Source organism: Bos taurus, chromosome 5, assembly GCF_002263795.3.
Source record: "Bos taurus isolate L1 Dominette 01449 registration number 42190680 breed Hereford chromosome 5, ARS-UCD2.0, whole genome shotgun sequence".
Classification (NCBI taxonomy): Eukaryota; Metazoa; Chordata; class Mammalia; order Artiodactyla; family Bovidae; genus Bos; species Bos taurus.
The window spans coordinates 36,633,945-36,649,859 of NC_037332.1; positions in this window are offsets into that span (position 1 = coordinate 36,633,945).

Consider the following 15,915-nt stretch of genomic DNA (forward strand, 5'->3'; position numbering starts at 1 on the left):
GGGTAATGCGCAGGAGGTGAATACTGTAGAAGAAGAGAGAACTGTGGGATGACAGTGCATGTAATGGGGCAGAACGCACAGCCCACTGTTATCCCTCACCATCTAAACAGCATTTTGTTTACCTCCTCCCTTCCCCCAAAGCTGACAATCCCAGATGACTGCTCAAAAGCCATCTGAAGTGGTAGACCCCGGCTTTGAGTTTAAAATCCTTTACAACCTGCATACAGAATAAGTATTTAGAAATTTCTTCTATAACACAGAAGCATCCTACAAGAGTAGGAGGCTTACTCAATGTATGAAGAATATGCAAACAAGCAGATGTTTCATTTAGGCATTCTGAAATTTGACACACTATAGCTTGAGGCCATAAACAGTTAAAAAGTACAATACACTTTAAGGTGGCAAACCGAATAAATGGAGAGCTTTACTACCACTTTCTCCCACTGCCCTCCTGCCCTTTGCATAACCAGCTGTCTGGTCTCTTGATTTAGCATTGTCCTCTGTTCAAAATGATGCTGTGGATGGCTGATGGTGTTGTTTTGCATGTGTGCAAGTGTGGCAAAAAGACACTGCGTGACCAGCAGTTCTATCCATCGGGTGTATGTGGGAAGGCAGCCATTTGGTTTACGGCTGTGGTAGCAATTTTCACAGCCTGTTACTGTTTATGGCTTTGGGCTCTTCACCTTGCATGCTACCTGACACCTTGACTCCAAACAAGTGACCTATTTTTCTTCACTTCATGATCTGCTGTTGTTGTTTCCTGACATTTTAGAGCCAGGCTGCCTCATTAGAAAACATACCTCTGTGAATCCTTATAACACCTCTCCTGTCTTCAGCAATCCACTCTGCTTCAGTTCCTCAGACAGCTGATACTTGGGTATTCTAGCATCAGAACTCAAACAACTGGTGTGGGTGGGAGGCAGGGAAAGACTTCTGACTCCCTAAATGTATCTCACAACCTGTCATATGACTCATTATTGCTAAGGCACTGGTGATTTACATCCAAAGTTAAAGTGTTAAAGGTCCCCATAAATGATATCTGGAAAGGATAACCAATAATATCATAAAAGTCACTATGCCTTTAAAATCTACTCTGAGCTAGCCACTGTACATAGTTGTCCTTAAAACCCAAAACTCCTGCAAGCAGTTATCATTGTCTTGTATTCATTATACAGATGAGGAAAGTGAGACTTCCAGAAGGGCTAAGTAAATTTTTTCAGGATGATATCTAGCAAGTGACAGGATGTGATTCAAACCCAGGACTGATTGATCCAAAGCCCAAGGCGGCCACAGGATACATTGATAATGCAGCTGAACAGCCCTGGTCAGTCATTCACACTGAGCACAGGAGCTGGGCTGCTCTGTAAATGTTTAATGAATCTGTGAATGAGCACCTTGCTGTGAATTAGTTTACCGGGCTGGCTTCCGGTTACCTGGCACGTATTGTGAACAAGTGACAGCCTGGACAAGTTCACTGGGTAGGAGGAAGGAATGGCCCCCCAGAGCAGAGGGCCCAGCACCAGTAGGCTCGCATGAGACACCCTCCAGAGAAACCAGGGAAGAATCACAAAATTACTGCAATGTTACAGGATGGCAGTGAGGAGAACAGAAAGAAAAAAAAAAAAAAAAAAACAGCAAAAATAAGAAAGTACCAAAACAACTCGGGGCTCTGTTGTAGCTCAAAGACTACTACAGGGCAATCACCCTTTCTTACCTGCTTCAACGTCGCACTTTCTCAATGTCTTGAACAACTTCAATGTCTCACTGCCATCACACAGTGAGGCAGTCATGGATGTGAGCTTAAAACCAGAGCTTTCCCCTCTGGGAAATACAGCCTCCCATATGCGCATTCAGACTTTAAATTCTTAAAATGCAATTTACCTCACTTTGAGCTGTATTTTTCTCATGCCCATTACCATTATCTCAATGTATTTCTCTTCTGGACTTGAATTGTAGAACAGAAAGATCTATATCCTCTTGAACACCATATAATCAGGTTACCCAAGGTGGCTGTTTTCTTGCTCTTTGTACACTCCTGCTTGACCAGACCTTACCTCACCTACACCCTACTCACAGGGATGACCTTTCCTCTTTAACCATAAAGCCTAATTAGTACATGCTGACATACTTGCTCTTGGCCTCAGCTAGAGATATTTCTAATCTTTAGATCAGAACGTCTCCACCATGATAGCTTATCAAAGGCAGGGGTGAGGGGCCTGCTCCTCTACTGGTTTTCCTGGTAACTGAAGAGTCAACTTGACATCAGTTCCCCCATAACTTCATCCCTCCCTGGTAGCAAAGACTGCCATCATATCCTGCCTGCTATCTGTGGTAGATGTTACTCCAAGACCTCACCTCTGACATGTAAGCTCCTCCTACTCATGAAACTCGGCTCTTTCACTGAGTCTAGCCCTTCAGTCTCGAGGCTTAGGAATTATGGGACTTACAGTGTGCAACGCTTATTCTAGCGCCAGAGGATCCACTGGGGAAATCTCTATTTCTCTTCACTGTTAACAAGCTAGGATAGTGACATGAAAACATCAGGGCACTGACAATGGCTGTGGGAGGAAGTAAGGGAAGGAAGGCAGATGGGATGAAAGGCTAGAAGGAGGGAGGAAAAACAATTTTTAAAAATGAACAGGATTAAAGGTAAAGTGGGTTGGAGGTTACTGTGTCTAGAGCCAGGGAAAGTGAACCGTGACTTAACTGGACCTGTGCTGTCCTCCTGTGAAAGAATGGTTCAGGAAGAAACAGTAGCTAGTGAATAAGGGCTGTGAAATGAGCTTCTATGAGAGGGAGCCTAACGAACCCTGACAGGAGACATGGACTGATGAGGGCTCATGTGAGCTGCCATGGCAAAGGGCTACAGTATAAAGAAATCAGCTGGGATGTTATTTCTAAGGCAGGGGCAAAAAAAAAGGAGAGCTCATGCCATGAAAGGTGAGAAGGAAAACCAGTTCAGAAAACCTGAATGAAAGCCAGCATCATCGGGAAGGCTGGTAAAAGCATTATTGTGAGGGCAAGAGGGATGGACACTGAGCCAGTGACTCATGTGACTCCAAGTAGAACAGTTCTATAGCGAGGCTGAATGAAGCCGGACCTGGGAACCAAGTGGCAAAGTCAGCTTCTTCTTAATGACAGACCAGCCTAGCCCTAGGATCAAAGTAAACCAATTTAAATAAGATTGATCAGGGAATCTCCTGGCGGTCCAAAGCTTAGTACTCCCCGCTCTCACTGCCAAGGGTGCAATCCCTGATCAGGGAACTAAGATCCCACAAGCTGCACAGTGTAGCCAAAAAAGCAAAAAAAAGTGAAAGGGCTAGTGACAGAATGGCAGGTAGGAATGAGAAGTACATGGAAGGATCTATTAACCAGTGAAACCTTGGCCAACCTAATGACTGAATAGTAAGCACAAAAGTAAGAATTTGCCATTTCTTTCTCTGGTATACCAATCTACCCTTCACTTTCCTTTTACTGTATTTAATCCAAGGTGCACATGACTTGTATTAAAATGTGCTGCACGGCAGTGAGTAAAGAGAAAGAAAAAGGATGAATCCTCACGTCTCTGAGGAGTCCTTGGTCCCATTCCACTCAATTCTGCCTGCAATGCAGAAGACTCAGGTTCAATCCCTGGGTCAGGAAGATCCCCTGGCTGGAGAAGGGAATGGCTACCCACTCTAGTATTCTTGCCAGCAGAATCCAATGGACAGAGGAGCCTGGCGAGCTACAGTTCATGGGGTCACAAAGAGTTGGACAAGACTGAATGATGAACACACAGACACATCTTGTGGTTACACAGCATGTAGAATACCAACTAGCGATAATATCACCTTAAAATTATCTGTATCCCTTGCTTTCCAAATTCTCACTAATTGTTATCCAAAATTCAGGAACCAAAGGAATTTGGATAACACCACCTCTCACTTTACAAACCTGCTATGCCAGGTCTCAGTGAACTAAATGAAAGAGTTTTGGTGAAACGAAGTGTCTCACTTATGAAATACATTTGGCTGCTAATAATGAAGACTGGCAATAACAGTGGCTTAAATAGGAAGGAAGATGTTATTCTTATATGTAAAGGAAGTCTGTAGGTAGGCATTCTAGGTCTGATACTAGAAAGCCACAGTCAACAGGAACCCAGGCTCCTCTCCTTCTTTTCAACTCTCCAAATCTGTGGCTTTTTTCATCAAGGTTACCTCAAGTCCAATACAGCAGCTAAAGCTTCAGTTATCATATCCTCATTCTAGTAGGAAACAGGAGGAAGTGGGAAATTAAAAAGGGTTCTCACCAGCTATTTGGCTTTGGTTTAAGAAGCCTGTCAGGACTCACCCAATAGCTTTTCTATCTCATTGGCCAGAATTTAATCACAAAGTCACATCAAGCTGCAAGGGAGATGGAAATGCAAATTTTATCTGGGTACCTAGCCATGTCAATAAAATCTGAACTTTCTTGTTAAGGAAGAATATTGTCTAATACCCATCAGTCTCACCAAAATATATTATTAATGCATTAAAAATACATATGATCCAATATAATTATTTTAATGACTTTTGAACAATCCCTTTCCTGGAATTCATTGTATGACTGTTCTCATCATTAACATATAAAATGTTAGTTAACGCCCTGCTGCTGCTGCTAAGTCACTTCAGTCCTGTCCAACTCTGTGCGACCCCATAGATGCCCTAACATCCCTAAATAAAGCCACTACATGGACTTAGTCTACCACTAAAAAACAGAATAGATGCACTGAAGCTTTAGTATAAAGTCTTTGTTATGGAACTGTACTTAGTAAAAAGTTAATCCATTTTGGATTCCAACCAGGAAACTATGGTTTTCACACACCTCCAAAGGGTAGTTAAGAATGTGGGTGAAGAGGCCTTAATTTTCCCATAATCTTGCTCAGCTCCAGCTCCACCCGTCCCCCAATTATTTGATATGAACAGTTTTCTCAAATTTATTTCACACACAGAAACACACACACAAGCACAAAACCGACTGCTAGTAAGTTCAACTTCACAATCCCTTGCACTGCTTTCCAGCCAGACTGCAGATTCCAGCCCTAAATTCCTCTAATATGGAAATGTTGAAGCTGCCTCTGTTGTGACTACAAAATTACTTAAAAGGACATAGATGGTTGTCCCCCATCTAGGAATTAGTATTAGGCTTTCTCATGTGTGCCATTAAAATGTTAGACGAGCTTTTAGGGGTTAATTAGAATCACCAGCAGACAAGGCAATGGCACCCCACTCCAGCACTCTTGCCTGGAAAATCCCATGGATGGAGGAGCATGGTGGGCTGCAGTCCATGGGGTTGCTAAGAGTCGGACATGACTGAACGACTTCACTTTCACTTTTCACTTTCATGCATTGGAGAAGGAAATGGCAACCCACTCCAGTGTTCTTGCCTGGAGAATCCCACAGACCGGGGAACCTGGTGGGCTGCCGTCTCTGGGGTCGCACAGAGTTGGACACGACTGAAGCAACTTAGCAGCAGCAGCAGCAGCAGAATCACTAGGAAAGACAGAGAAACAGGGAAAGAAAGAGCACTTTATTTTCAAAGGAGTCTGCAAATACTTCCATTAGCCATTTAAACCATCCTACCCACACGAAGACATTAGAGATAATGAGAATGAGGTTCAAGATCCCGTTGCTAAGGCACTTCTTCAAACTGGGGTGAAAATCCCACTATAAATAATGCATTAAAAAGCTGGGTGCTTTGTGCTTCCCTGCACTTTGATTCCAATATGGATCCTTATCATTATAAACAGCTCTTTTGAACCTGAGTGTTCACTGTTTCTTTCATTAGAAAGTGCTTAAGATTACTTCAGCCTAGATTTCACTCAGGGAGACTGACAAAGAGATATTATTTGCTTGAACTGATCTTTAACCCAAACTATTCTGTTTCCTTGGTGATTCATTCAAACACAGAGCCCCACTGAAATGGAAGAACCTTCTGTAATATACTCTATTGTGTTCAAAGTTTTAGCAATCTTGCCAGGTGTTTATTACAGATTGTTTGGGGTTATAATTACATGCATAAAAAATTGTTTAATGCTTAAGCCTTATTTTTTTATGACCAAAGTTTTTCTTTTTCTTATTTGATGCTGTATAACTCTAAGGAAATGTAAATAAGACAAAGCAGTTGGTGATACTGTGGTTTTATGGACCTATGTAAGAAAACAAGATGGATCAGTGGGTAAAGAAACCACCTGCAATGTGGAGACACAGGAGACGCAGGTTCAATCCTTGTGCTGAGAAGATCCCCAGGAGGAGGGCATGGCAACCCACTCCAGTATTCTTGCCTGGAGAATGCCATGGGAGAAGCCTGGCAGACTACAGTCCATAAGCTTACAAAGAGTCAGACATGACTGAAGTGACTGAGCAGCACTCATAAGAAACCAATACTGGATCAGTACTTTTGATGTTTGAAAATTCAGTATAACTTTACTTGCCCTGTTTTTAATCACATTATTTTGAAACATACTGCATATTTCATACTATGCTAAGTCACTTCAGTCATGTCCGACTCTGTGTGACCCCATAGACGGCAGCCCACCAGGCTCCCCCGTCCCTGGGATTCTCCAGGCAAGAACACTGGAGTGGGTTGCCATTTTCTTCTCCAGTGCATGAAACTGAAAAGTGAAAGTGAAGCCACTCAGTCGTCTCCGACTCTTAGCGACCCCATGGACTGCAGCCTACCAGGCTCCTCCATCCATGGGATTTTCCAAGCAAGAGTACTGGAGTGGGGTGCCATTGCCTTCTCTGATGTTTCATACTATATGCTCTAAAACTATAGTACTGTGTTGAACTTAATTCCAACTAGCAGATATGAAACCTAACATATGTTGAGCACCTAATATATGTCAAAAGCTTTATGAAATCATCTGTCCATGACAATCATGAGACATTGATATTGGCATAAGAGAAAAATGAGGTTCAAGTTAAAAATTTTGTTCAAGAACATATAGATTCTGTATGGCTCTCTTCTCCTAAAACAAGGTTTGTTTTTTAGGAAGTTCAGTTCAGTTCAGTTGCTCAGTCGTGTCCAACTCTTTGCAACCCCATGGACTACAGAACGGCAGGCTTCCCTGTACATCACCAACACCTGGAGTTTACTCAAACTTATGTCTGTTGAGTCGGTGAGGCCCTCAACCATCTCATCCTCTGTTGTCCCCTTCTCTTCCCACCTTCGATCTTTCCCAGAATCAGGGTCTTTTCCAATGAGTCAGTTCTTCACATCAGGTGGCCAAAATATTGGAGTTTCAGCTTCAATGTCAGTCCTTCCAATGAACATTCAGGACTGACTTCCTTTAGGATGGGCTGGTTGGATCTCCTTGCAGTCCGAGGGACTCTCAAGGGTCTTCTCCAACACCACAGTTCAGAAGCATCAATTCTTCGGTGCTCAGCTTTCCTTACAGACCAACTCTGATATCCATACATGACTACTAGAAAAACCATAGCCTTGACTAGAGGGACCTTGGTTGGCAAAGTAATGTCTCTGATTTTTAATATGCTGTCTAGGTTGGTCATAACTTTTCTTCCAAGGAGTAAGCGTCTTTTAATTTCATGGCTGCAGTCACCATCTGCAGTGATTTTGGAGCCCCCCAAAATAAAGTCAGCCACTGTTTCCATTGTTTCCCCATCTATTTGCCATGAAGTGATGGGACCAGGTGCCATGATCTCAATTTTCTGAATGTTGAGTTTTAAACCAATTTTTTCACTCTCCTCTTTTACTTTCATCAAGAGGCTCTTTAGTTCTTCTTTGCTTTCTGCCATAAGGGTGGTGTCATCTGCATTTCTGAGGTGATTGATATTTCTCCCAGCAATCTTGATTCCAGCTTGCACTTCATCCAGCACAGCATTTCTCATGATGTACTCTGCATGTAAGTTAAATAAGCAGGGTGACAATATACAGCCTTGATGTACTCCTTTCCTGATTTGGAAGCAGTCTGTTGTTCCACGTCCAGTTCTAACTGTTGCTTCCTCAGCTGCATACAGGTTTCTCAAGAGGCAGGTTACGTGGTCTGGTATTCCCATCTCTTTCAGAATTTTCCACAGTTTATTGTGATCCACACAGTCAAAGGCTTTGGCATAGTCAATAAAGCAGAAATAGATGTCTTTCTGGAACTCTCTTGCTTTTTCGATAATCCAACAGATGGCAATTTGATCTCTGGTTCCTCTGCCTTTTCTAAAACCAGCTTAAACATCTGGAAGTTCACAGTTTATACACTGCTGAAGCTTGGCTTGGAGAATTTTGAGCATTACTTTGCTAGCATAGAGATGAGTGCAACTGTGTGGTAGTTTGAGCATTCTTTGGCATTGCCTTTCTTTGGGATTGGAATGAAAACTGACCTTTTCCAGTCCTGTGGCCATTTCTGTGTTTTCCAAATTTGCTGACATATTGAGTGCAGCACTTTCCCAGCATCATCTTTTTTTTAGGAAAGCCTAAAGCAAATAGTGCAGCTCTTTATAATAAATTATCTCACAAAGTGAAGAAGATTTGCTTTCGTGAAGTTTCTTATTCAGAGACAAGGTAGATGAATGATGCTTTATGCTTTATTTGTATACCCAGCATATACAAACGCATGGACTACACACATTAATGATGTACATATTGTTTTCTCTTTCATTGTTTAAAAACTTCATGGAGGATGTGAGAGCTTATATGTCATTATGTGACAACTGACCAGACAGATCTAGGTCGGAAGTCCTAAACTACTGGCAGATAGGTCAGCTATGACCCGCAGTCATGGATTTTGGTTTGCTTTTGTTTTCTCACTCATTTGGGATTTAAAAAAATTTAAACAGGAACTTTATATAAAATCCCAATTTCTGAGTTTCCTTGAAAATCAGAAGATTGGTTATCTGGGCCCAGACTCCCATGGAGCATCAGTCAGTTGAAACTGAGTATTTGCAGCTCCCTTTCGATGGAGCCTGTGCTCCATCTGGGTCCTGCAGCCTCCATCTGTCAGTTTTATTCATTTATGTTATTTAACTGTCCTTGGGATGCTATGAGTTTGTGACTTCCAAGGTTCTAAGCACCAGCTCCACCAAATTTTAAAAAGCAGAAATTCTAAGATTGTCAAATCCAAGATACATCTCCCCTCTTATAGTAATGGCATTTCATTCATAGAACAGTGTGTATTGGCTAAACTAGCCAACTTGGCCCAGGACGATTTGATACCTAAGCCAAGCAGGCTCAATCATATGCTCCCCTAGGAATCTGAAACTTAGAAACAACTGTTTAATCTCTGCATGTGGCTAGAACTGTGACTGTCAATTGGGAAGGGCAAGGTGGTCATACTCTATCATTGAGTACATAGAGAGATCCCATTAGGAAAGAGAGTGAAAAAGAGAGAAGCAGAAATGAAGCCAGGCCCTGTATCCTTATAATATATCTTGTTATTTGCATACATTGTCTTAAATGGTTTCCGTCTCTTAGAAACATTTGCCCTAGTCTTGAAAGCTGATGACTTCCTCTCTATGCTTCAATTTTCAAATTTCTGAAAGTTAAAAAATAAAACCTGAGAATACATCATTCAGCCTGTCAGACAGGATTATTTCAGTGCTCAAACAAGGTTATATGTTTTCTTTCAAAACTTTAAGTGTCAAACCATTAGTCGCTCAGTCGTGTCCGACTCTTTGCAACCCCATGGACTGTAGCCCACCAGGCTCCTCTGTTCATGGAATTCTTAAGGCAGGAACACTGGAGTGGGTTGCCATTCCCTTTTCCAGAGGCGAAGGGATCCCTTCTCGACCCCGGGATCGAACCTGGGTCTCCTGCATTGCATGAATATTCTTTACTGTCTGAGCCACCAGGGAAGGCCCTTAAAACTTTAAACCGTTATACAAATCTAAGGGACTAGTATCATGACAGTTCTGATAAATGTTAAGCAACTGGAGACTTAATGGATGAGAAAAAGTGGGAAAATATTCATGGTTAGAGCAGAAGATTCATATATATAAATAATAAGAATAAGAATACATAATTTGACAGGGCCAACAATAAGGTGCCACTGTTTTATATCAGTTAGTTTCTAAAGAAATAGGTAGCATTAGAATATGCAATTTTTATAACTGTCTGAGTAGTCATTGCTGAAAACATAATTACCATAAAAATACAGGTTTTTTAAAAGAAGAATCTTACAATACAGATTTTTCAAAAGAAATTTCATTAAATTGCATACACTAAATGGAACTGTCTCCAAACAGTTGTTTTACTGAGTAGATATACAATCATTTTAATTACCAAAGAATCATAAGGTTTGATAACTTAAAAGAACATCCCTGAGAAACTGCTCAGCACTCATATTTTGCAGTTCCACTGAGGATCAGTGACTTAGCAACATTCATTTCCACATGTAAAATGAAAATCATCAAGATTTTTTAAATTCCAGAAATGTTTACAAACACAGTGATCATGATTATATCCCCAATTTCAGAAACAATGTAATGAATGAAAGGACAATTGAATGAATGAGTAACAGATACATGTGAGATGCAAAAAGCAACAAGATAAAGTCCTTGGACTACATGGTCTAATAGGAAGACGGGTCAGTTCACATGCATCTTTGACTACAGGAAAGAGTAAGAGAGGTGCTAGAACAGACACATGAAATGCTAAAGGTATTTGAAGACATAAGACTTCTTATATATTAGAGATTGAAAAACGGCTTCTTGGAAGTTGATAGGACTCCAAAGGGTGGGTTAACTATTAAAAGGTAGAGACAGTGGAAACTGGGCATATAGCTAGAGAGTGAGGGGTTGTCTTCCAGATTAGTAAAACAGCAGAAGACAACATGTAATGTGGGCCATAGGCCACTGTTAGGAAAGATACTGCAGAGAGCCTTGGGTGCCAAGATGAGGAGTTTGGACCATGTTCTGTAGGCAGTGGGAGCCAATGAAAATCAGCATGTAGGAGACTGACCAGTTAGAAAAGCACTTCAGGAAATGAACTTGACAATTGAATGTGGACTTGTTCATGTAGGGCCGATATAGAAAATAAAGCAAGGTAAGAAGAGTAGAGCAACAAGACACAAAACAAAGGAATCCAAACAAACAAAAAGGGAACCTAAAAATGGATTCTGCTTTCAGAAGCAAAACCAGCTGAGTCCGTAAGAATTGGAAAATAATTGACAAGTTGATAGATATACAAGTGAGGGATTCCCTGATGGTTCAGTTGGTAAAGAATCTGCCTACAATGCAGGAGACCTGGGTTTAGTCCCTGGGTCAGGAAGATCCCCTGGAGCAGGAAATGGCTACCCACTCCAGTATGCTTGCCTGAGAAATTCCATGGACAGAGGAGCCCGGGAGGCTCCAGTTCATGGGGTCACAAGAGTCGGACATGACTTAGTGACTAAATAACAACTATGTTAATTTTGTATGGGATACCTGCCACGTGGTTATTATAAGCAAGGTCTCCTAGGTCTGGAGGCAGCTGTGTGGCAGGTTAGAAGAACCTGCTTTTAAGTGATGATATCACACTGAGAAATACTGAAGTCTAGAGTAGGGCTATCTTGATGAAGATATAATTAATTCATTTTTCACAAATATTGACAAATGAGGTAAAGACGACAGAGGAGTTAAAGGGTATTAGGGTTCTCCAGAGAAACAGAATCAACAGGATGTATGTATACATGAAAGGAGATATTTATCTTAAGCCAATGGCTTAGGCAATGGTGGAGACTTGACGAGTATCAAAATTTCTGATGAGGTAATCCCACAGACTGGAGATTCAGGGGGAAGTTTCCATATAAATCCAAAGGCAGTTAGATTGCAGAATTTCTTCTTGTTCTAGAGTTTAGTATTTGTTCTAATAATGTCTTCAACTTATTGCATGAGGCTCATCCACATTATGGAATACTATCAGTTTTATCAAAGTCTACCTTCTTAAATGTTAATCTCATCCCCACAATATCCTTACAGTAACATCCAGGCTGAAGTATGACAATAATACTATGGATACTGTGGTCCACCCAAGTTAAGAAGATCAGTTAAGTGCAGTGTCAAAAAGAAAAAGGAGTATATCAAGAAGAAGCAATCATCAAGAGTATCAGAAGCCTCAAGCATTTATAGTGGACACTCCAAAATATATGTCTACATCCTAATTTTGGAACCTGTGAACGTTACTTTATTTAGAAAAGGGATCTTTGCAGATGCAATTAAGTTTATTGAAATGAAATTATCCTCGATTATCTGCTGCTACTGTTGCTGCTGCTGCTAAGTAGCTTCAGTCCTGTCCGACTCTGTGCGACCCCACAGACGGCAGCCCACCAGGCTCTCCCGTCCCTGGGATTCTCCAGGCAAGAACACTGGAGTGGGTTGCCATTTCCTTCTGCAATGCATGAAAGTGAAAAGTGAAAGTGAAGTCGCTCAGTCGTGTCCGACTCTTCTCGACCCCATGGACTGTAGCCCACCACGCTCCTCCATCCATGGGATTTTCCAGGCAAGAGTACTGGAGTCGGGTGCCATTGCCTTCTCCATGGATTATCTGAGTGGGTCTTAAATCCAATGGCAGGTGTCCTTATGAAAGTAAGGCAGAGGAAGATTTGATACCCCAGACGAGGAGGAAAGCAATGTGACCACAGAGGCAGAGATTAGAGTGCTGCTGCTGCTGCTAAATCGCTTCAGTCGTGTCCGACTCTGTGCGACCCCAGAGACGGTAGTCCACTAGGCTCCCCCATCTCTGGGATTCTCCAGGCAAGAACACTGGAGTGGGTTGCCATTTCCTTCTCCAATGCATGAAAGTGAAAAGTGAAAGTGAAGTCGCTCAGTCGTGTCCGACTCTTTGCAACTCCATGGACTGCAGCCCACCAGGCTCCTTCATCCATAGGATTTTCCAGGCAAGAGTACTGGAGTGGGGTACCATTGCCTTCTCCAGAGATTAGAGTGATGGGGCCACAAATCAAGAAATGCTACCAGCCACCAGAAGCTGGAGAAAGTAAGGAAAGATTCTCCCCTAGAGTCTCAAGAGGGATGGCAGCTATGATTTTGGACTTCTGGCCTTTAAAACTGTGACAGAATAAATTTCTGTTGTGTAAGGCAGTCTACTTTGTGCTAATTTGTTCAGTTCAGTCGCTCAGTCGTGTCTGACTCTTTGTGACCACATGAATCGCAGCACGCCAGGCCTCCCTGTCCATCACCAACTCCCGGAGTTCACCCAGACTCACATCCATCAAGTCAGTGATGCCATCCAGCCATCTCATCCTCTGTCGTCCCCTTCTCCTCCTGCCCCCATTCCCTCCCAGCATCAGATTCTTTTCCAATGAGTCAACTCTTCGCATGAGGTGGCCAAAGTACTGGAGTTTCAGCTTCAGCATCATTCCTTCCAAAGAAATCTCAGGGCTGATCTCCTTCAGAATGGACTGGTTGGATCTCCTTGCAGTCCAAGGGACTCTCAAGAGTCTTCTCCAACACCACAGTTCAAAAGCATCAATTCTTCCGCACTCAGCCTTCTTCACAGTCCAACTCTCACATCCATACATGACTACAGGAAAAACCATAGCCTTGACTAGACGAACCTTTGTTGGCAAAGTAATGTCTCTGCTTTTGAATATGCTATCTAGGTTGGTCATAACTTTCCTTCCAAGGAGTAAGCGTCTTTTAATTTCATGGCTGCAGTCACCATCTGTAGTGATTTTGGAGCCCCAAAAAATAAAGTCTGACACTGTTTCCACTGTTTCCCCATCTATTTTCCATGAAGTGATGGGACCAGATGCCATGATCTTCGTTTTCTGAATGTTGAGCTTTAAGCCAACTTTTTCACTCTCCACTTTCACTTTCATCAAGAGGCTTTTTAGTTCCTCTTCACTTTCTGCCATAAGGGTGCTGTCATCTGCATATCTGAGGTTATTGATATTTCTCCCGTCAATCTTGATTCCAGCTTGTGTTTCTTCCAGTCCAGCGTTTCTCATGATGTACTCTGCATATAAGTTAAATAAGCAGGGTGACAATATACAGCCTTGAAGTACTCCTTTTAGTAGCTATAGGAAACTGATTAAAATATCTGAGAATAATACAGTTGATTTTGCTAACAAGAAGAAAGACATGATGGATGAATGGATAAACAAAACATGGTATAATACATACACTAAAATATTATCTAGCCTTTAAAAGGAAGGAATTCTACATGCTATACATGGATGAAACTTGAGGACAGTTTGGTAAGTGAAATACGCCAATCACAAAAAGATAGCTACTGTGTGATTCCAATTATATGAGGTACTAAGAATAGTCAAACTCATAGGGACAGACACAGAATGAATTAGCCAGGGCCTAGAGGTTGAGTTGGAATGGAAAGTTATTTAATGTTGATATAAAGTTTTAATTTTGCAACAGGCAAAGAATTTTGGTGATTGGTTGCAAAACAGGCGATTGTATTTAACATGACTGAATTGAACATTTAAAAATCATTAAGATGGGAAATAGTATGTGTATTTTATCACAATTTTTTAAAAAAGATAAGGTGTGAAGTCATGTAATTGGTATCACATTAAAGATGCAAGCAAGAGAGATTAACCAAACAAACAAGATTTCTATCATAATCTAGTCTCTTAAATAGGTAAAATACAAGAACCACTATTGAGTCTACGTACTCAATAAACCATTTCTCTAAAGTTAATACAATAACCTAACCTGAAATGAACAGCAGACATAATAAATTATGAAATTTAAGTGTACTGTCAATATTGACCAGAAACATTTTCATAAAACATCCGATGAAGGCATCAAGAATCCATTTGCTAAGGAAATTATCTGACTACATGTAGAAATGCTGATGGACAGTTTAAAAAAAAAAAAAACATTTTGGCCATGCTGTTCACATCTTAACAAACATCTTCCCTCCTCAGATTTCCTGTTTTGCTACAGGAATTTTGTTGTTTCATAAACAATGCAGAAAAGTCCCTTGCAGTTTTAACTCAAACTACTATACTGGCAGAAAAAAAAGCATTATCTGGCAGATGCTGTGGTGGTCTTATCCAACCTACCTGGACTTTCTTCCTCTTCAGGGTTGAACATACAGGGATCTTTTCTAAGGATCAATATGGGAAAATTAATTTTTCTCATCTGTACATTTGAGTAATGTCAACCTCCTTAAGCAATTTTCCCTACTCACCAGAACATGAGTCAGTCAACAAATTGCAGAGGCACTCTCTGTGCTCAACAATGCTATGAAAACTGGTAAATCAGGGTGAACTGTCGTGTCAGGAAGAATTTGGTTAGAATGGAACTCCTCCTTACGTTTTTTAAATCCAAACAAGTTATAAAGCTCAGATTAAATTTTGGTTATAAAATATGAAGATGTGTTTGAGAAATAAGAGCCTAAAAAACAAGGAACAGAAAACAGCAATCTATTTTGCTGTGAACCCCATTAAGAAAAGCAATTACCTACCGGCTAATTAAAAATGTCACATTTCAAAAGTGATTTTGTTAACTTGACCTTGTATTATCGGTCTGTACAAAGTATTTGTTGATAATCAGATTGTACATTTTTATACTTGTCAGTTCAAGGCCCTAAAAACAAAACACCTAGCTTTCTACCTAGAAAATTATAATCCAGGAGTCCTAGAAAAGTAGTACAAAAATAACCACCAAGATTATCCTTAGAGGGATTTCCCTGGTGGTACAGTGGAGAAGAATCTGCCTGCCAATGCTGGTGAAAGGGGTTCGATCCCTGTCCAAGAAGGTTCCACATGCTGTGTGCCCATAGCTTGCACACCACAAGCTTGCACACCACAACTACTGAGCCCACACTCTAGAGCCCACGAGCCACAACTACTGGAGCCTGAGCACCCTAGAGCATGCATGCTGCAACTTCTGAAGCCCATGCGCCTTAAAGCCTGTGCTTCGCAGCAAAAGAAGCCACCACAATAAGTCTGTGCACCCCAACTAAGCTACGCGCAGGCTCCGCCCCCCA